The sequence below is a fragment of the Notechis scutatus genome, chromosome 1, assembly GCF_049901735.1.
Source record: "Notechis scutatus isolate UNSWTSFEM ecotype Mainland chromosome 1, rNotScu1.2, whole genome shotgun sequence".
NCBI classification, from domain to species: Eukaryota; Metazoa; Chordata; class Lepidosauria; order Squamata; family Elapidae; genus Notechis; species Notechis scutatus.
This window is the reverse complement of record NC_142009.1, coordinates 94,860,017-94,880,764: the sequence shown is the minus strand read 5'-3', so window position 1 is coordinate 94,880,764 and position 20,748 is coordinate 94,860,017. Positions and strand designations below refer to the sequence as shown.

The 20,748-nt window shown below is 44.1% G+C and overlaps 1 long non-coding RNA gene across 1 annotated transcript; it reads left to right on the top strand.

Moving 5' to 3' along the window:
• The first annotated feature begins 17,738 nt into the window (after positions 1–17,738).
• Positions 17,739–19,433, top strand: LOC148132916 (uncharacterized). Its single transcript, XR_015750674.1, has 2 exons — positions 17,739–18,186; positions 18,907–19,433. It is a non-coding gene; the product is annotated as an uncharacterized LOC148132916 (long non-coding RNA).
• The last annotated feature ends 1,315 nt before the right edge of the window (positions 19,434–20,748 follow it).

Sequence of the window (20,748 nt, the reverse complement as noted above, 5' to 3'; positions counted from 1 at the left end):
AAACTCCTGGCAAAGAAGTTAAGCTGTTAACTGTGGACAAATGATGAGGCGTTCATAAGTATTATGCAAACTATTCAAAAGATTTGTCATCTCAAGATCTTAAGCTTTTTCAAAATGATGAAAATGGCATCACCATAACACCTTTTTTTACGTCCACTAGACAATACATGCTCTATTGGCTCATCATTTCAGAGATACTTCCTTACCTAAGAACAGAAGGAGTATGACCCCCCCACTAGGCCAAAATCAATAAGAGCAGCAGCAAGTTCTGACTTCCTGCCAGTTTCCCCATTGAGTTTCCTTGTGGGGAGTTGGATGAGAGCATCAGAAATCTCCCTTCCCTTCCCAATGTGTGAAGTGCCACGCTCGTCTAGGATGGCACAAGGGGAAGTAGCGTGGGTTGGGAAGTATGCCTGGGAGTGCATGGGAATGCACAAGAGGCATTGTGCAGGTCATTAGTGGTGTATGGCATGGCAGCACCAGAAGGGAGGATGTGTGGAGTTGCTCAAAGGGTGTTGCAGGATGAGGGTGGTGTGTGGGACTACACAAGAAGTGTTGCCTGGGTTGGGGAAAATGCCTGGGGGTGATGCAGGTTGGAGAAGGCTAAGGAGTGTGTTGGGGATGACATGGGCTAGGAAGAATTCATAGGGGTTCCTTCCTCTCTCTTCCTCTCTCTTCCTCCCTCCCTCCCTTCTTTTCTTCTTCCCTACCCTTCCCTTTCTAATAAGTAGCTGCTGCTGGATGGGGGAGAGAGAGCAAGGGACTGCGAGACTGCCTGGGAAACTGCCAGGAAACATTGAAAATAGAGATGAAGGTAGTATATCAAGGTGACCAAGGCAGCAGCAGCATAGTAGTAGCCAATAGCACTGAAGCAGCCACAACTTTCCCAAATTTAATTTCCTGGGGAGTCATGGGTCCTGGATTTTGGACACATTTTATAAATTAGTCCATAAATTTGGTTGAATAATTGTGGCCCTATTATGCACCATTTAAAGGTCACCATTGCCCAGTTAAAGGTCATAATGAGACTTTTAGTAGCGTGTAGATGAGCACATATACAACACTGTAGAGTTTATGTTGTGATAGTATGCTGCTACTTTTGTCATTTGTCACACTTGTATCTGCCTTTGAGTGGAAGCTCAAAGAGGAAGTACCTCTTTTCTCACTGTGAAAGTAGCCACGTTTTGACAAGGCTCACAAGCTGCTTTGGAAGACGCTTCTAGCCACCCCTTGCAGTAAAACAAAATGACTGTGCAAGAAATAACAAGTGATCATGGATAGAAGTGTCTAGTGTTTATTAGTAACAGGCCAGATGAATCTGCCTATTTTCTGTTTTGTCTCTGCTAACAGAGAGAAAAAAAAATCCCATTAATTCCACCAAGAGATGAGCCAGCACATTTTGCTTATTATTTATTGGCTTGTTAACTTCAAAGGGAAAAAACCAGTTCTTTGTGCTTCTAAAACACATATTGGGATTTCATACAATTGCAAGCCTCTGGCCTCGCAATATCTGATTACCAGGAAACTCACGTTGTGCCAAAGTGGAACTTCACCTTTGTCTAACGACCTTTTTTGTTGTTTTGTTTTTCAGACAGAACAAGCGTGTGTTTCTACCCATGGTTTCTTACCTATCAGAATGGCTGAAAAATGCTAGTATTTCCTTCAAGTAGAAAACCTCACCCTTCCCAGCGTTCTTAATCTTTAGGAAATACTGGTGAGCCTGTGGCCTGTTTTCAGGTCTCTTACTTTGCCAACTTGGACTGGGAAAATGTCTCAAGAGGACTCTTTGAGCTCCCCCCCCCTTTTTTTTTAATGCGAGGAGCTGATTGGAAAGAGGAGGACAAACCCTGTGTGACCTTTCATGGAGCATTTTGAATTCTTCATTAGGAAGAAGCAAAAGTTGGAGATTTTGCTCAGGGCAGATCGTAACTTAATTAGCTCAGAAAGGGCAATGCTGTGAGGCTTCATTTAGAACTGCTCTTTATAAAGTGTGCTGAGGCCGCACTGGCAGGGACAATGGCTCTTTGTTTTGGAAAACACAAGGGTTTCCTTCCAAGGTTTTCCCTCTTTGTGTGGCTGCAGCCAGGGATTCTCTGGCTTTCACCTTCTTATCATGACACTGGAGCAGCATTGCCAACCACCAGAAAAATACACCAAGGGAAAGGCTCAGAAAGCAGACATGCATTCCTTCCAGTGGTTTATTTCTATTATTATAGATAGCCAAAGCATAATTTTGCCAGAAACTACACCTGTTATCAAGCTCTGATGACTCATAAGAAGCTTCTCAGTGGAATTATGCCGAGACTTTTACTGAAATTTCGCATGTCTCTGAAGGAATCCTGACTTGAAAAACAAATCTTGCAGCTGACCCATGATGCACTATTATTTCCAGAAACCACGTTTATCTATGGGAGGCCAGACTTGGATTAAGTCAAAGTTCAACTGATGCCTACAAGCATGTCTTTTATGAATACTTTAGTGCAGGGGTCTCCAACCTTGGCAACTTTAAGCCTGGAGGACTTCAACTCCCAGAATTCCCCAGCCAGCAAGCTGGCTGGGGAATTCTGGGAGTTGAAGTCCTCAGGCTTAAAGTTGCCAAGGTTGGAGACCCTGCTTTAGTGTGAGTGGGCCCAAAATATGTGATCTGGCTTGTAAAGTTTGAGGAATCAGGAAAAGGAGTAAAAATAATACCTTGGCTGCTAAAATGCCTCAGGAACAATTTTTATTTTTTCAAAAAAAAAAAATTTAAATCATTCTCCCTCCAAAAATAGGGATTCCCCCAGTGTTGGAGTGAAGCGCTTGACAGGCAGAGGGAAGTATGACTCAGAATTGTGTTGTGATACATTTTGAAAATATAGCAAATGGCTCAGTTTATATTCTGTGCCAAAATAGTCTGTCTGGCATTGCATACTGTGTAAATGTCCAGGAATTGGTCCTTGGCTTCCCAATAGCAGCATATAAATATAATCACAAGGTAATACATAATCTTGGTAGTAGAATATCTTATCCATTGTTGACAAAGGGAAACAAATATCTTCCTCACATCCTGCTTACTCCATCAGGCCCTTCTTCAGGGCTTGCTTGTCCTGCTTCAACTATGAGCTTCTAGGTTTGCCCATGCAGTCAACATGCAGGCAGAGAGTTAAATAAGTTTAAATAAGTGAAGGCAGATAATGCCAGTACAGAAGGCACAAAGCAAGGCGCTTCAAAGTCCAAACTGGGTCAGAGTCCAAAAAAGAAGGCAATGGAAGATGAAATTAAAGAGCTAGGTACAGGAATGTGTAAAGTACAGAGATTGCTTTCAGTGTTGGGCTTTTCTCAAAAATGGCAGGTTTTATACAAAACCTTCAAGGGTTTACCTCCAGCACAACTGGTATGACTAGAACTTCACCCAGAGCATATAGACTTCCTTGGGAGCAAGGGATCCAAAATAGGCCATTACTTCCGAATTTTTTTTTCTCTTATGAATGCATGCTTCTTTGCTTCTCTGCCACAAAGAAGTCAAGCTATTCTCCAAAGCACAAGAAGCAATGGGTGGAAACTAATCAAGGAGAGAACTAAGGAGAAATTTCCTGACAATTAGAACAATTAATCAGTGGAACTTGCCTCCAGAAGTTATAAATGCTCCAACACTGGAAGTTTTAAAGAAGAGATTGGATAAGTGGTGTAGGGTTTCCTGCCTAGGCAGGGGGTTGGACTAGAAGACCTCCAAGGTCCCTTCCAACTCTGTTATTCTATTCTATTCTATTCTATTCTATTCTATTTTATTTATATTCTATTTCTATTCTATTAACTTTTGGCTATCTTGTGGCATTGCTGTCCTTGGAGGTAATTCTGAGAAATCCAAACCAATCTGTGGCTTGAAGCCCCACTCTTAGAGGGATTAGTGCCACTGTTGTGTTGGGCCTGATTCAGGGCATTCATTGGTTTCTCAGGTCTCCTTGGTCCTCCTCATTTTCAGCAGACTATGATCTGCTCTGTTTTTTGTTTTTTGTTTTCCTTTTCATGCAATGGCCCATTTCATCTCTCATCTCTTTTGACCCTTGACCCATCTACCATTAGTTCCAGCAATTTGAAGAGCCCTGGACTAATAAAGGGGCAGGTACAGATGCAATAAGTTCAGTTCTCCTGTGACTCATCTCAGCATATGTTTGACTAACTTTTAAAAGGTCACATTTAGCTCAACTTTTTTATTTTATTTTTGCTGAACTTCCTATCTCAGTTAAACTAATACGTCTGGGTAAAATCCCTGTTTACTCCCACAGGCTTTGAACCTAATCTCAGCTACAGCTGCTAAACAACTAGTATTTCCCTTAAGGCATTCCTAACAACCCTTAGAATTTTGAAATGTCAGAACCTGGCACAAACGAGGTTCACCCAAGGAACAAAAATAAATTAAGGAAGCCTCTAACAAGATGACGACAACACCCTGATCAACTGTAAACAGCAGAGAAAGCAAAACCATAAATGCTTCAACGGCATTACTTTTCTATAAAGGAAGGCGGGGGAATCGCAAAAGACTTCCTTCCTCCCGAAGAAAATGACCAATAGGAAAGATCAGGATACCAGGTAGTCCTTGACTTACAACCAGGGATGGGATCCGACCGGCATAACTACCGGTTCTGATGCTCTGCATTGCGTGCGTATGTGCACAAGTCACGCGAGTGCAATTTAGGACCTGCTGACCTGCCCGGACAGCTGAGCAGCGCTGTGCGCGGGTGCACGGCGGTTGGAAAAGCCCTCTTTTCCTGCTTTTTCAACTGCAGCTATATGTCGCGAAAAGCAGCTGCAGTTGAAAAAGCAGGAAATAAAGGTCAGGTAAGAGCCCAGGCGGGTGGGTGGGCCAAAACAGTAGCAGACATAGAACCGGTTCTATGTCTGCTGCTCTGCAGAACTACTGGTTCTACAGAGGTGGACAGAACTGGTAGAAACCCACCCCTGCTTACAACCATTCCTTTAGCAACCAGGGGTGGGATGCAAATATTTTTACTACCAGTTCTGTGGGCGTGGCTAGGTGGCAACGGCTAGGTGGGCATGGCCATGTGACTGGGTGGGCGTGGCTTCTTCTTTTTTGCAGCACCTCTAGCTCTGTTTTTTTTTTTGCCTCCTGGGCCTCAGGAAAGCCTCCTGGGAGGCGGTTTTTGCTCCCAGCAGGCTTCCCTGAGGCCCAGGAGGCAAAAAACGGAGCGGGGGGCGCACAGCAGCACACACACCCCATGCTCTGGTTTTTTTGCCTCCTGGGCCTCAGGAAGCCTCCTGGGTGAAGCAGTAAGACAGTGAGGGGGATCCCATCACAGCTGATCATAGGAACAGCTGATCATTGGGAGGGGAAAAAAATGCCGGTTCTGCCGAACCAGTAGCTGTTTCTTTATGGCTGAACAGTAGCATTTTTTTTACTACCAGTTAACCTGAACTGAGCCAAACCGGTAGAATACCACCACTGATTCAAAGAAATGAAAAAAAGGACCTACGACCAGTCCTTGTACATATGACCATATCAATAGTCACATGTTCAACATTTGGACACTTGGCGACCAGCATATATTTATGATGTTTGCAGCTTCCCAGGGTCACATGATCACTAGTTGCCTCCTTCCCAGCCAGTTTCTGACAAGCAAAGTCAACGCGGGGAGGGGAGATTTACCGGGATTTGCTGTATTACATGATTCACTTAACAATTGCAGAGATTCACTCAACAACTGCGGCAAAAAAAAAGGTCATAAAGTTGGGTGGAATTCTGGTTGTATATCAAAGACTACTTGTACTTTCTACTCGCCCTCTAAAACAGGGATCTCCAACCCCTGGGCCATGGCCCAGTATTGGGCTCCAGCTTGTTCAGAACTGGACCACATAAGCAGCCAGCAAGCATGGGTGCAGCACCACTTGCATGAGTGGGAGCAGTGGTGTATTAACCATTAAGCAGACTAAGCATGTGCTTAGGGCACCAGTGTCGGGCTCTGTGCAAATCGACGTCAGCGGCGTCTTGGGTCCCGGAGGGATCAGCACACACATGAGATGTTGCCTGAGTCAGCTGAAGCATCTGAGGGGCGATGGCTGAGAGGCAACAGCTGGGGAAGCCAGCCTTGACCTTGTTTCTATCATTCTGACGCTAACTAGGATTTCGGCTGTCATGGAGCAAGAAATGGCTGGGAGGCAACGGAGTGGGGGAATCCCTTACAGATGCGTTGGGGATCCCAAAACGCCACTGAGCATTGGTAACAGCTGGAACTCCTGGGGGAGGGAATTGTGTATACTGGCTGGGAAGAGGGGATTACACGGGAATCGGGGATAGGAAAGCGGGCCATTAGTATACAAGGTTTAAAGGAGGCTAGGCGTAATAGGGAAGGGTGACTGGGAAACGAGCATAGGGCAGAGTTAAAAGCATTTAGGTGGGTGGGGTAAGGGAATAAATTACACTGGAAGGCAAACGCTCCTGGTGCTAACCTGGATCGGAATAAACCGTTCTTACTGAATGCAGTGTGTGTAGAAGAATAAAAGTACTTCAAAAACAAAGAATAAAGGTACTTCAAACCTGCCTGTTTGCTGACTCATATTTCTATCTACGATTATCCGGACCAACGGCTGAGAACCAGGCCCAAAGGGACCACCACAAAGTTGAGAATATGGCTTCATTTGTGCAGTATGTACAAAGAACGGGGGGCACCAAGATTTGTCAATGCTTAGGGCACCAGTGAGTGGGGGGAGGGATGAGCTTCAATTCTGTGAGTGGTGTATGTGTAAACTTGATGCGCAAATGGAGCTGCGTATGCACTTGCTTATGCGGAATCATCCTCTATCCTCATCACTGCTGCCAATCCATAAAGCTGGAAAGGTTGGAGACCTCTGCTGTAAAACACTGAAAGGTGATTTGCTAATACTGTACACTGAGGGCAAGGCCTGAAAATGAAAGAGGGACCTTATATTTTACACAGATTCCTGCTCTGGATGCCTGTGTGTCCACAGAAGCTTGTTAGTACTGAAACTAGTAGAAGGAGTGTGTTGTATTGGTCTTGACGGACACACCAGGCAGACACAGGAGCTGAAGAGTAACGTTTCTTTATTGAAGCAGTAACAGATTAACGTGGCTGCCCAGCTGGGCTGGCAGCCGGCTGGCTGGAGCCGGAGCCCCAACTGCCCCAGTTGATGCCGTTTGACAGCTCCTTATATAGTCTGCTGTCAAACGGCACCAACCAATGGGAACAGTAAGATGGCCCCGCTCAAAATGCGGACCAGGTTGAAGACTTAGCTAGTCAGGGACACAACACCCCTTTCCCCTAGCTAAGGACATGCGCTGCCCAGCCTTTTGGGAATACAATGGTATAACCAGGGAATTGAACTAGTGAGGAAATTGAACTAGTGGCCAGGGACGAGCACCTGGCCTGGGAAGGAGACCCTGACAAACGTGGCAAGCAACCCTGCCCAGGTGACCTCCCGCCTGTGGCGGAGTAGGGGCCCCACATCCCAAGGGTTGTGGGTCAAATACTGACAGCTGCCTGCCTTGGAACCCACGCTGTAGAGATGGCAGGTCTAGCTGTGGCTTGCACAGAAAATGGCACCCCACCTGTCACAAGGCAGGAGCCTGAGAAGGGGAACCAGATAAGATGGTGAATAAACCTGTCTGGTGACCGCCTGCATGGGGTAGGGCAGAGGTGCCTGAACCCTAAGGCTGGAGGCTCGTTGTGCTCTCCTGGCCCCCCCTTGGGACAAGAACATCCAACCTCCCACCTACCTAGCTTTCGCCCCCCCTGGGGAGTGTAGTACTAATGACAAGGGAGACAAGCCAAGGTGGGAGAGACCCTGGAGGTGGGTGCATGGAACTTCCTTGTTCAACGCCTGACACCCCCCTCCCCCTAAATACCGGATCCATCCCCCCAGAGCCATTGGAAAGGGGGGGGGGCAGAGAGAATTTTTATTATCTGCATCTCTGCAGAGCCAATGGCTGTACCCATGTCCACAATGGTGAAAAGCCTGAAATGGAGAAAGGCCTGGAGCTGAACGCAGCAGGCCCACGAAGAGCTGCACCCGCAGTAGGCCCATCGCTCGGCAGCCGGTGGAAGTCGAGGAGGCGCTCGGGCTGTCGGCGGCCACGGCGGAGGCGGCAGCGGCGGCGATGGCCGGGACGGGGAGGCGACTGCAGCGGAGGCGCGCGGCGGCTGCGGAGAGAGACGACGGCTGCGGATGCTGCGGCGGCGGCGGCGGCAGAACGGAGGCCGCGGCGGCGGCAGGAGAGGCCGCGCGGCGGCGGCGGAGCGAGGCGACGGCTGTGGAGGCCCCGCGACGGCGGCGGCAGAAGTAACGGAGGCCGCGGCGGCGGCAGCGAAGGCCGCAGCGGCGGCAGAACGGAGGCGCGGCGGCGGCTGAAGAGCGGAGGCGCGCGGCGGCGGCAGCGGAGGCCGCAGCGGCGGCTGAAGAGCGGATGGCCGGGGCGGCGCGGTAGCGGAGGCGCAGCGGCGGCGGCTGAAGAGCGGATGGCGCGGCGGCGGCTGAAGAACGGAGGCAGCGCGCGGCGGCAGAAGAGCGGAGGCGCGGCGGCGGCAGCGGAGGCGCGCGCGGCGGCGGAAGAGCGGATGCCGCGGCGGCGGCAGCGGAGGCGCAGCGGCGGCTGAAGAGCGGATGGCGCGGCGGCGGCTGAAGAACGGAGGCGCGGCGGCGGCTGAAGAGCGGAGGCAGCGGCGGCGGAGCGGAGGCGCAGCGGCGGCTGAAGAGCGGATGGCGCGGCGGCGGCAGCGGAGGCGCAGCGGCGGCTGAAGAGCGGATCCGCGCGGCGGCTGAAGAACGGAGGCCGCGGCGGCGGCTGAAGAGCGGAGGCCGCGGCGGCGGCAGCGGAGGCGCAGCGGCGGCTGAAGAGCGGATGGCAGCGGCGGCGGCAGCGGAGGCCGCAGCGCGGCGGCTGAAGAGCGGATGCAGCGCGGCGGCGGCTGAAGAACGGAGGCCGCGGCGGCGGCGGCGGAGGCCGCGGGGCGGCTGAAGAGCGGATGGCCGCGGCGGCGGTAGCGGAGGCGCGAGCGGCGGCTGAAGAGCGGATGGCGCGGCGGCGGCTGAAGACGGAGGCGCGGCGGCGGCAGAAGCGGAGGCGCGCGGCGTAGCGGAGGCCGCAGCGGCGGCAGAAGAGCGGAGGCCGCAGCGGCGTCCTCGGCGGGAGCGGCTGCAGCGGAGGCGCTCGGCGTCCTTGGCGGGAGCGGCTGTCGGGGTCGCGCGGCGGCGGCAGCGACGGTAACAGCGGCCGGATCGGTGGGGGGGGGTGGAAGTGTAGTCTCGCCGGCCTTCACGGCCTTGAGGCGAAATCTGGACCTCTGCTAGAGGCTGTAGGCTTTTGCGCTCTTGTAGCGCCCACGGGTGGGGGTTTTTTCGCCAGCCTTCACGGGCCTTGAGGCGACGTCTGTTCCTCGACTGGGGAGGCTTTTCAGACTTCTGCGCTTTTGGTAGCGCCAACGGGGTTTCGCCAGCCTTCACGGGCCTTGAGGCGACGTCTGTTCCTCGACTGGGGAGGCTTTTCAGACTTCTGCGCTTTTGGTAGCGCTAACAGGGGTGCCTTTCGCACGGGAGGCTAGAGTGCCTGTCAGGCAGTAACTTTCTCCTCAGCTCAGGGAGACTTCTTTTCCTCAGCTCGGGGAGACTTTCTTCTCAGCTCAGGGAGACTTCTTTTCCTCAGCTCGGGGAGACTTTCTCCTCAGCTCAGGGAGACTTTCTTTTCCTCAGCTGAGGAGGCTCTTTAAATTTGGCGCGCGCAGAGACTGTCTGCGGCTCCAGACATTCTGTGGCTTCAGCTCTTTCTTCAGTGACTTAGCTTCTTGCCTGGGTGTCTCTTCTGACATCCCACCTTCGTCGCCAGTGTTGTATTGGTCTTGACGGACACACCAGGCAGACACAGGAGCTGAAGAGTAACGTTTCTTTATTGAAGCAGTAACAGATTAACGTGGCTGCCCAGCTGGGCTGGCAGCCGGCTGGCTGGAGCCGGAGCCCCAACTGCCCAGTTGATGCCGTTTGACAGCTCCTTATATAGTCTGCTGTCAAACGGCACCAACCAATGGGAACAGTAAGATGGTCCCGCTCAAAATGCGGACCAGGTTGAAGACTTAGCTAGTCAGGGACACAACAGAGTGTGTGTGGGATGGGGGAGTGTTGGTGGCAGGAGGGGGAGAAGAGGAGATTAGAATTGTATGACTCTCATTGTCAATCATTTAGAAAAACGCCTGAAGCTCTAGTCTAAAGGCATGGACACCAACCTATAAAGCAACAGCAGTAGTAGCAATAACAGGCTTGTTTTATTAGCAGCAAGTTTTAATCACCAAGCAGTTTTCAGTTTGATCCCTTGTTATATGACCAGTTGGCAGTTGTGCTTTTGGTTTAAATCCACTTTGTGCTCCCAGCACCCTTCTTAAAATGCCCCTCTTTTTGGAAGACGCTTACTAGCCTAACCACTTTAATTACATTTTGATTGTACTTCCTGGACTATTTAAATATTTTTTTTGGGCGGGGGGGGGGGGGAAATACCAACTTGGCATTGTTCTGTGTTGTAGCCTTTATCAATTGGGAACTGGACTACTTGCTTCCAAGAATGTGACAAAAAAAAAGGATGGGAAGGAAACTTGCTGGCACTCCTTGTTAAACTGGAACAAATATAAAAAAAATTATTTCTGGAAATAGTTTGATAATATTTAACACAGTGGCCATGAAGGGTGGTGAGATAATGTCCGGGAAAAATCCCTAAAGAGGGATCCACTCATAGCGGTAAGGTGCAGCTGTGATCATGCCTTGTGAGGGATGAATGGGAGAGCCCTGAGGAGAATCCCAGAGAAAGTGAGCTTAGGCAAATGTGATCTGGCAGCATTAATCACTTACATCTCTTCTCACTTGGTTCCAAATGAAAGAGGAAGAGATAAATTTTGACAATGAGAAGGTTTCTTTCATCTTTCCTCCCTGCCCCATTTTTAGCCAAAGACCATGCTGATGGATAATCATGGGAGTCGTCATGCAAGCACACCAGTTGAGAAAACTGAACTATTCCATAATTTCTCTTAATTTGCTTGTTCTGGTTTAGGGGTGTGCAAAATGTTTTTAAATCCAATAAATACCAATGGCTGGGGGTGGCGCAGTGGTTAGAATGCAGTATTGCAGGCTAACTCACTGCCAGGAGTTTGATCCTGACTGGCTCAAGGTTGACTCGGCCTTCCCTCCTTCCAAGGTTGGTAAAATGAGGACTTAGGTTGTTTCGGGCAATAGGCTGACTCTGTAAATCATTGAGAGAGAGCTGAAAAGCACTGTGAAATGGTATACAAGCCTAAATGCTATTGCTATTGCTAATTGCTGTAGTTTGGTACCATTCAGTGGTGGGATTCAAATGTTTTTACTTACTGGTTCTGTGGGCGTGGCTTGGTGGGCATGGCAGGGGAAGGATACTGTAAAATCTCCAGTCAGAGGTGGTATTTGCCAGTTCTCTGAACTACTCAAAATTTCCACTACCGGTTCTCCAGAACTTGTCAGAACCTACTGAATACCACCTCTGGTACCATTATTCATAGTATCCTTCTGGATCATCTCAGAGGATTGAGGTGGGTGACACAGTGCATCTCCTGGTTGCTTTTAGTATTTTGGGCAACTATATGAATGTGACTAATAATTAAATACATAGAATAAAGTAACGTATTTTGTGATGATATTAGACTGAAATACAACTAAAATAACAAAGCATAAAAATGAATAAAAACAGTCCTAATAAAAATATTTGGAGACTTATAAATGTAGCATGGAAGGAGTCCACTAGATCGAGGTGGATTTTCCACTTTCCTTTCAAGAATTCCCATCCTCTGTTACTATTATCTACTTCTCAGCAGGAACCCTGATCCTGAGTACAATAGCAATTTGAGAAGCTAGAATACTACCTGTCCCTATGCACTCATCTGAATCCACTTAAATATGAGCCAGCCATGTGCATTGGCCAAAAAAGCCAATGCATTCTAGATTGCATTAACAGAGGGACAGAATCAAGATCATATGAAGTATCAGTACTGCTTTATAAAGCCTTAGTAAGACTACACTTAGAATACCACATTCAGGTTTGGTCATAAAAAAGATGTAGTGACTCTGGAACAAGTGCAGAAAAGAGACACAAACATGATTAGGGGGCTGGAGGTTAAAACATATGAAAATAGTTGCAGGAATTGGGTATGCCTAGTCTAGTGGAATGAAGGACTAGCAGTGACATGATAGCAATGTTCCAATATTTGAGAAGCTGCCACAAAGAAGAAGGGGGTCAATCTATTTTTCCAAAGACCAGAAGCAAGGCAAGAAACAATGAATGGAAACTAATCAAGGAGAAAAGCAACTTAGAACTAAGGAAAATTTTTTCTAACAGTGAGAACAATTAACTAGTGGAATGCTTGCCTTCAGAAGTTGTGGATGCTCCATTACTGGAGGCTTTTAAGAAGATTCTGGACAGCCACTTGTCTGGAATGGAATAGGATCTCCTGCTTGAGCAGAGGGTGGACTAGAAGACCTCCAAGGTCCCTTCCAACTCTATTATTCTCTTAATTCTGTTACTTTCTGTTACTTATGATGGTTTGACAAATTATATGCAAAAGCCTTCTCTTAGAATTTACTGTTTTACTCAGCTTAAATCTCTAATCTGCATGGGGTTCCAAAAGAAATCAAGACTGAGGTTTATCATTTATTATTATAAATAATATGGGGAAAAACAGAGGATGAAAAATAGGGTGAGGTTCAAAATAGAGCCTTCCTGTCAGGGAAACATTATGAACAGGCAGACAACAGAGCCTCATTGTGATGTAGAACTATAGTTTTAAGGGGTGAAATGTGATAAATCAAATTAGCATTTACAAGAAATAAATGGCATGCCATGACGAATGCCAAATGCCATTTATTATTTCATGTCACATTACACCTGCAATCGGTAAGTGACAGAAGGTATTTAATTCATCATGGCTAACAACTGGGTGAATTACAGTAAGTCTACAGCTTTCATAAATAGCAGTCTTGGACTTACCTTTCAAGGGCTTAAGGGTTTTGGATTCAGTTTCAGTCAAGAAACAGATTCCAGCATATTTAAATCAAGCCCGCTTGGGTCATTGGGGGTCCACAAATATTATTCCAACCCTCACCACACTTTCCTTTGGTATTGCCCTTTAAGAGAAGGTAGTTGCTCTCAGCTGTTATGAGATTTTTTTCCAATCAGATCAGCAGAGGACAAACTGTTGGATTATCTCAAATCCTCCTCCCCATACTAGAAATCAATATTGTTGGTAGAAACAAATTAAACACGGGAAATGCCAGTTTCATTGCACAGAGCAAACTCTCGGCACGCAAGAATGTAGAATGTCACTTCACTTATTATTTGGCTGAGTCACATACATATACTACACTAATGGGGTATTCTATTTCAATAATTATTCAGATTGCTTTCCTTACACCTTGTGTCACAGCTTCTTTATTTTAGCTCAGAATAATAATATTAAGTTGAATTCTAATATATATGCTTGTGATAACTTCCAATTTATTTATTTTCCAGTTTAGAGGCTGTCTGACTTCTTAATAGCTCTGGGCTGCTTGCAAATAAAACAAAAATTTTACATATAAAAAGAAAGCACATCCAACTGAAAGCACAGTACAACCAAAGTTAAGCTAAAGGGGATTCCATATTCATCCAATTCCAAGATTTCAGGCAACAACTATGTTTTTAATGATTTCTTAAAGGATAAGAATGCAGCATATGTTTGAGGGAACATAATTTTTAAGCACTTCTATATAATTGAGAATCTTGAATGACATAATGTCTAGCAGACATTATATGTTGACGGCTACAAAATATTTCAACCAGAAAACTGTATGCTCCAATTCTAACAATGTTTTGGAAATATTTGAAAACTTTTGCTGATTCTGTGCCTGGGAACAGAACAGTTGTTGAAACTCTGTTTCTGTGGTGTGTGTGTGTGTGTTTGTGTTTTATTTTTGTTTTTTGGAAGAGGGAGAGAATTACAAACTACCCAGAGTCTCTAAATTTAATTAGACACACAAACACACAGACATATATACAATTTCAGAAATGTTCCTAATGGGGCCATAAAAGTTAATCAAATAAATAGTACTATGAAAAAATAAAGTGTCCCTCACTATCACAAAGTTCATTAAGACTGCTGTTAGACATAATAGTTACCCCATCTGCTTTAATTGGATATCTGCGAATACAAATTTGTTGAATCCCATGTCTAGGCTTTCAAAAAAGTTTTCATTAGTTAGAATATGTATTTTTTACAAACTTAACATCTGGTTGTAACTTTCCCAGCTTGTTATATATTTGTCCCCTTTTTTAATTAATCTGAGTGGGTTTGCACTCCGACTACTTTAAATGCCATTCTGTACTTTCCTGGAGTCAAAATATTTTTCAAGGTCATTTTCCCAGGGTGAAAAGAGCTTAACACTGTAGTAAGCCTACAAATAGGAAAGACAAAGAATAAAAGATTTAACCATGTTTCAATAAAGCAATGAAGCAATCCTTTATTGAAACTTGACCCTAATACAAATAGCTATCCTAATTCTTACTCTAGCTCTTAGTCCCAAAGGTATATTAAGCCTAAAGCAACCAATAACTATTCAACTGCTTAAGCTTTGAATCAAACATTGCATCCTAATTGCCAGCTAACTGGAAAGATTGGAGAACTTTCCTGCAAGAGCTATTCTTCTAAGGGCTCCTGAAGAAGATTCTTGATGGACTGCCACTAGCCAGGCTGATCCTCCAGACTCCCTCTAATCCTGTGTTTCTTAAACTTGGCAACTTTAAGATGTGTGGACCTGAGAAAGTTCAGACATCTTAGAGTTGCCAAGTTTGAAGTCTGAATTCTGAACTTCCCAGCTAACATGTTTCTGACACCTGGCAACTTAAATACTGTGGAGTTGGCAGGAGAATTCCATGCTTCTAAAATTTGCAAAGTTTGAGAAATACTGCTCCAATTTGTCCAGCTGGATAGTTCTTCTACCAGACCTCTCTCCCTTCAGTGATTCTTTTTTAAAGCCAATGAATCCAACTCTCCAGTTATAAAAAGTTCATTAAGGAAATAGGAATAGAGGAAAACCCATTCAGAGGTACAAATAAAATCAATACATTCAGCCTAATTTAACTTGGTACTGTTTGCTTGAATACAATCTTGGGATTGAGCACTTAGTTCATTGCAGGGTGGCTAGCTAGAAAAAGTTAATTTGGACCTACTGCTTAGGTGTTAATAGGCCTTCTTTGCTTCTTCTGCCTTGAGCCAATATCTTCAGCTTTAAAGTTTGTATGTGAAGGTAGGACTTTGGGGAGAAACTAACAATGGCTCATCCAATGCTGATGACCTATTTTTACAGATAATCAGAGTTGGAAGGGACCTTGTAGGTCATTTAGTCCAACCCCCCGCCTAAGCAGAGGACCCTACACCATTTCTGACAAATGGCAGTCCAATCTCTTCTTGAAAGTCTCAAGTGATGATTTAGTTAGCAAATAACAAATTGTTTAGCAATTGAACCCATTTTCTTATGAGTCCAGATCAAATGATAAAGGTGCAGGTTATTCTGTTATATAAAGAGAAAATATGGGAGAAAATAATATGAATTTCATCTATTCAGGCTTCTCAGCATGAATCAGCTTATCAAATGCTTTAAGGGGAATTGTTGAACTGCACAAAAAACTAGGATGTTCTTGTATCGCCCAAACTACATAACAGTACTTACTGTCATATACATCTTCATTATATAAATATTTTTAAATCCCTAAGTTGTTATATGCTGTATTATAGAAAATCATTAATGAAGTTAGCTCTTTTTGGGACAGTTCCATAATAAAGAAGGCTACTTCCATGCCCCATCCAAATGTCTATCAGACTGTGGTAAAAAACGGCAGCAACGGGCAAGTTATTATAGGAGATTGCCCTTTATTGTTGATCAATCAGTCTGATGGCAGCTTTTTGTCAGTATAGAAAGTGTTTCCCCTAAAGAATTTGCATGATGCAGGTTGAGAGAGACGTGTATGTAAGAGGTCAGTGGTGGGATTCAAATTTTTTTACTACTGGTTCTGTGGCCGTGGCTTGGTTGGCGTGGCAGAGGAAGGATACTGTAAAATCTCCAGGCAGAGGTGGGATTTGCCGGTTCTCCGAACTACTCAAAATTTCCGCTACTGGTTCTCCAGAACTGGTCAGAACCTGCTGAATACCACCTCTTGTAAGAGGTGAATGCAACAAAAGCAGAAATGGAGACAGACCAAACATGAGCAAATACAATTACATTTCTAGAGGCATCATTTCAACTCAATAAGGGGCTAAAGTGATGTACCACTTGTATATTGAAAGACACGAACACCATATAAAATAAGAAAGACAAGTTCAAAAAATACATTGTCACTAAAATACACACATGAAGGAAACCAAGTAAAATTTATTGCTAGACATGTGCAATTTTGAATGAGAAAGTAATGGCTTTTGACATGACACAGTAATGTTGGCTTCCATAGCCATATAACAGAACAGAATAAAAAATTCATGAATGGGGGTATTTATTTTGTCATATTTATTAAAGCAGTTGCTGAGTAAAACATGTCATTGACAAGATGTTTTTGATTTTTCACTTCTGTCAGCACAGCAACATTAATATTACAAATACATAGAGCATGTGAGATGAGAATGGTGTGGTGGTCTAGAGGTGAACTCTCACCTCACAATCAGGAGGTTGTGAGTATTTCTCTCTCTGGGCACACTGAGAATATATCTGCTGAACATAACTCAGCTTTGGCGATAGGAAGGGCATCCATCCATTAAACACTCTGCTGGCTCCATTCAGTTGCTCAACCTCCATCCCTCAAGGGATTATGGGGTCTTTAAATGAAAATGATGATAGAGCATGTGGGATCCATAAAGTAAGCTTGACACTCTACAAGCAATCAATTGCCTGTTTTTCTCTCACTTTGCTTTTCATTTGATCAAGTTCAGTCTTGCACTGCTTTCCTTGTTTACAGACACCTTACAGTTTAGAAAGTTCAAGCAGCAATCCTTAGGGAATTTGCTTTTATGTTTTATTTTATTTTATGCTGTATTGTGAATCACCAAATAAAGGAGCTTCAAGATTAATTAGAATAATGCAGAGCATTTGTATTAATTATATGGAAACTAATTTTAAATCTGTTTAAATCTGTTCTGTATCTGGACATGTCAATATGTTTTAATATTTTTATATGATTCTTATTGGACAAAATGCAATGTAAATAAAAGGGTTTATTTAGCTCAGAATCAAAGCATGGTAATTAGAGCAGAATAATACCAAGGAACAAGCTGATACATCATCATATCTGTTCCTGAAGATAGAAGAAGAGATGAACAAGAGACACCGAAGAGATTTCAGTGCTCAATGAAATTTGTTGGCATTTTATGTATTATTAAATTTAACTTTAAGGGGGGGGAAACAACCCTAGGACTTTTATATTTCTGTTTATATCACTAGTTCTATTTAAACACCCAAAACATTACTTTGGATGGTAACCCCACTTTCTTTGGCAATACCATGCTTCAAAATTTCTTAGAGGCAGCTAATGAGAACACCTGATCCCCAACTATTATACCATATTTCTGGAAATGAGAGATAAGAAATAGCAATATTCATCTGTTAACTGTGCAGAAAGATAGCTTTCAGCACATAGCAATGTAAGACAAGTGCTAAAAATGCATCTTATATAACATAATACTCTTACATTAACTGTTGTGATCATAATAAATGATCAGGGCAGAAGATATCCAAACAATGATTGACCTCAGAAAAGGAAACAAAGCCTCTTCTTCTACTTTAGTTAGACCACTCAGCATAATTCCAACATGCTGTTTTAAACTTTGCACCGAGTGACTCTGTAAGTGGCTTATTCTTATTAGGAATCACAAGCTTGTATAAACAAAACAAAGTCCAGAAAGGGGGAAATGTCATAAGGACTGAGCAAAGGCCCTTCGGCAGAAGCAAGGATTATCAAGGAACGCAAACATACGAAGACGGTGGGTTGGTAGGCCTACATTACTGCTTGTGTTTCCTAGGCCATGGGATATAATCTAGGAGTGTTTCTGAGCAAGGTGCCTGGCTGGTTTCTTTTCACTGGAATCTTCCTGCCCGTAACTTTACTTCTGTTACTGCTCATTGTCTACCTCCGGATCAAGCTGAAAGAAGGTAAGTCAGCCACCATTGCGGGGGCCTGAAAGGTAAGCAAGAAGGCAGCACTATCATAATATAGAAGGCTTTGCTATAAAGTTATGTATCAACTAGGACTGAATAGTTCAAATTGTCTGTTTGAAATGCTAAATAACCACTATCCTACTTGTAGTTATTGCTAAATACACTCCAGCATAGAGTAGCCATTCTGATAAGATATGCTGATACATACAATGCCTTCATACCTGACTGCTGGGACTGGTGGTTGGAATTGATGGAAGTTGGAAGAGAGTGTTTGGTGGAAAAAAAAATAGTTTATCCATCCTCAAACTATCTTCTTCGAACCCTTTGCCTCATGTCCACTTTCAAGATATACCGAAAGAATTTGACTATCGTAATGTGCAAAGGGTTTTTCTGAGATGTGAAAGTCATTATTTCTTGCATGTATTTCTATTCTATTTCTTCATCTTAGCCCCAAAAGCCAAAAAGTAATCTAATCACAACTGTTCCCATTGTTTAAGATGGGAACTAAGATTGACATAATATGACTCTATTTATCATAGGTATTGTGGAACTTTTATCTAAGCTGCCTCCGATACACTAATAAAAATGTTTTTTTCTTTAATAAGTTAAATACTCAAGCTAGCCATTTATTTTATCAGAAAGGCTTCTCTACTTAATTGTGTCTAATTGGCCTTCTTGGCACTCAACACCTGCAAATGTTTTTATTCTCTTCAGTGAACAAGCAATTGTCTCTGGCCAATAATCCCACAGATGTTGTCCTCCAGTACTATGCCAAATGCAACAAATTGAGGAATTCAAAAAGAAAGCAAGATCATCAGTAAGAAGATGACAATTTCTTTAGAGAATGTGACTTTGGATGATAGGTTCAGCTTCAGCTATTTACTGGAAAAATTCAACTGCAGCTTACTGTTATTTAAAACCCGGGAAAGATATTCCGTTGATGTGGATAAGAAAAAGATAAAAAAGTCATTTAAAATGTTTTAGTTATTTTCCTTCTTCTGATGAGGCCACAGCTTTTTGAACCCAATTCAGAAAATGTCTTCATGTTCTCTCAGGGGGAAAAATAAATCTTCTCACAAGATAGAAGCATTTGAGTTTTATTCTGTTTTTCTGTAGTTGAAACATTTGCAATTGTGGAAATAGAAACAAATGAAATGTTAACTGTGTATAAACATATAGCATGAACTGTTGTTATACAAAATGCTAAGAGATGGCATATAAAAATAAATACATCAAACACTGCTGCTTTCTTTTGTCTGATGCTTTAGTCTTTATCTTGTTGAGGTCTAATGAATTGATTTTGCTTTTGTTGCACAATATTGACTTTCCTGATTACATGGACTTTGTGGCGGAGCTTTTTTTGAATATAAATACTTGCTGTCATTGGAAAAAAAAAAAAAAGCAAATATTTCTCCTCCAAATCAGTTCTTGCAGCCCAGGTAGCTGTGGCTCGGTTGGATACTTCTGGTAGAAAGGAAACTATACAAGTTTGTGATTTACACAATTATTGAAACTGCATAAACTACAGAAAAGTTATGAGAGTCGATGTAATGTATTAGCCCAAATATTGGAGAAGAGGTATGGATTTAAAAATCTCACAAACTAGCAGCCAAAGGGGCTATCACATTATGAGAATGGCCAGTCACAAATTGTTAAAAGGGGAAATTCTTTATTACTTTACATCAGGCCTGTTCAAACTGGCGGCCCACGGACCAGTTGAGTCACGCACAGGCTACGCCCACCCTGGCTCTGCGAAGGCAAAACATCACAATACGTCATGTGACGCGATCAAGCTTGACACCCATGCTTTACATTTTTTCCATCTCCTTTTCCGCTTTAATTGAAAGAGGAAGCGGATCACGAAGCCCAGCAGGCACAAAAACAGCTTAGCTACTAACCTTAATTTAAATTATGAGAACCAAGAAAATAATGGTCAACAGGTTTTAAACTTTTTGCTAAAGGCATGACTAATTTTTCAAGCCGAAGCATCTGAAATTAAAAATAATGGATTTCAACAGCAGGAGCATCCATAGGATCTACCACATTCATCAAAATGATGAAAGCAATTTTATGCTGTCACCATACAAGCTGCCCCACTTTTCTCCGCGCAAAGTTGACAACATGATATAGCGTTCACACAGAAGCATTGGAACTTGCACTGCATCAGCATGGCATTATTTTCATCACTTGCATACCATGCGAGTAACAGTTAAGGCATCAGCAGGAAGAGTCGGAAAAGAGTATGGATATGTAGAGAATCAGGACTATTTTTTGTCTTAGGGCACGGGTGTCAAACTCAAGGCGTCACATTGCCATCACGTGACATTTCACGATATTTTCCCCCTTCGTGGATCTGGGGTGAGCGTGGCCTGCGGGTGATGCATCCCTTTCTTTAGGGGAATTCTTACCATACCTAAGTGGGCTTGCTTTTCTAATCAGGGAATGTGTGTTGCTTAACCCGCTAAGCTCAGTAAGCTCACATTTTTGCACCTCAAGATCAGCTCCAAGAGTTATCTTGAGGTAAGAGGGCGGCCTACAAATTTTATAAATAAATAA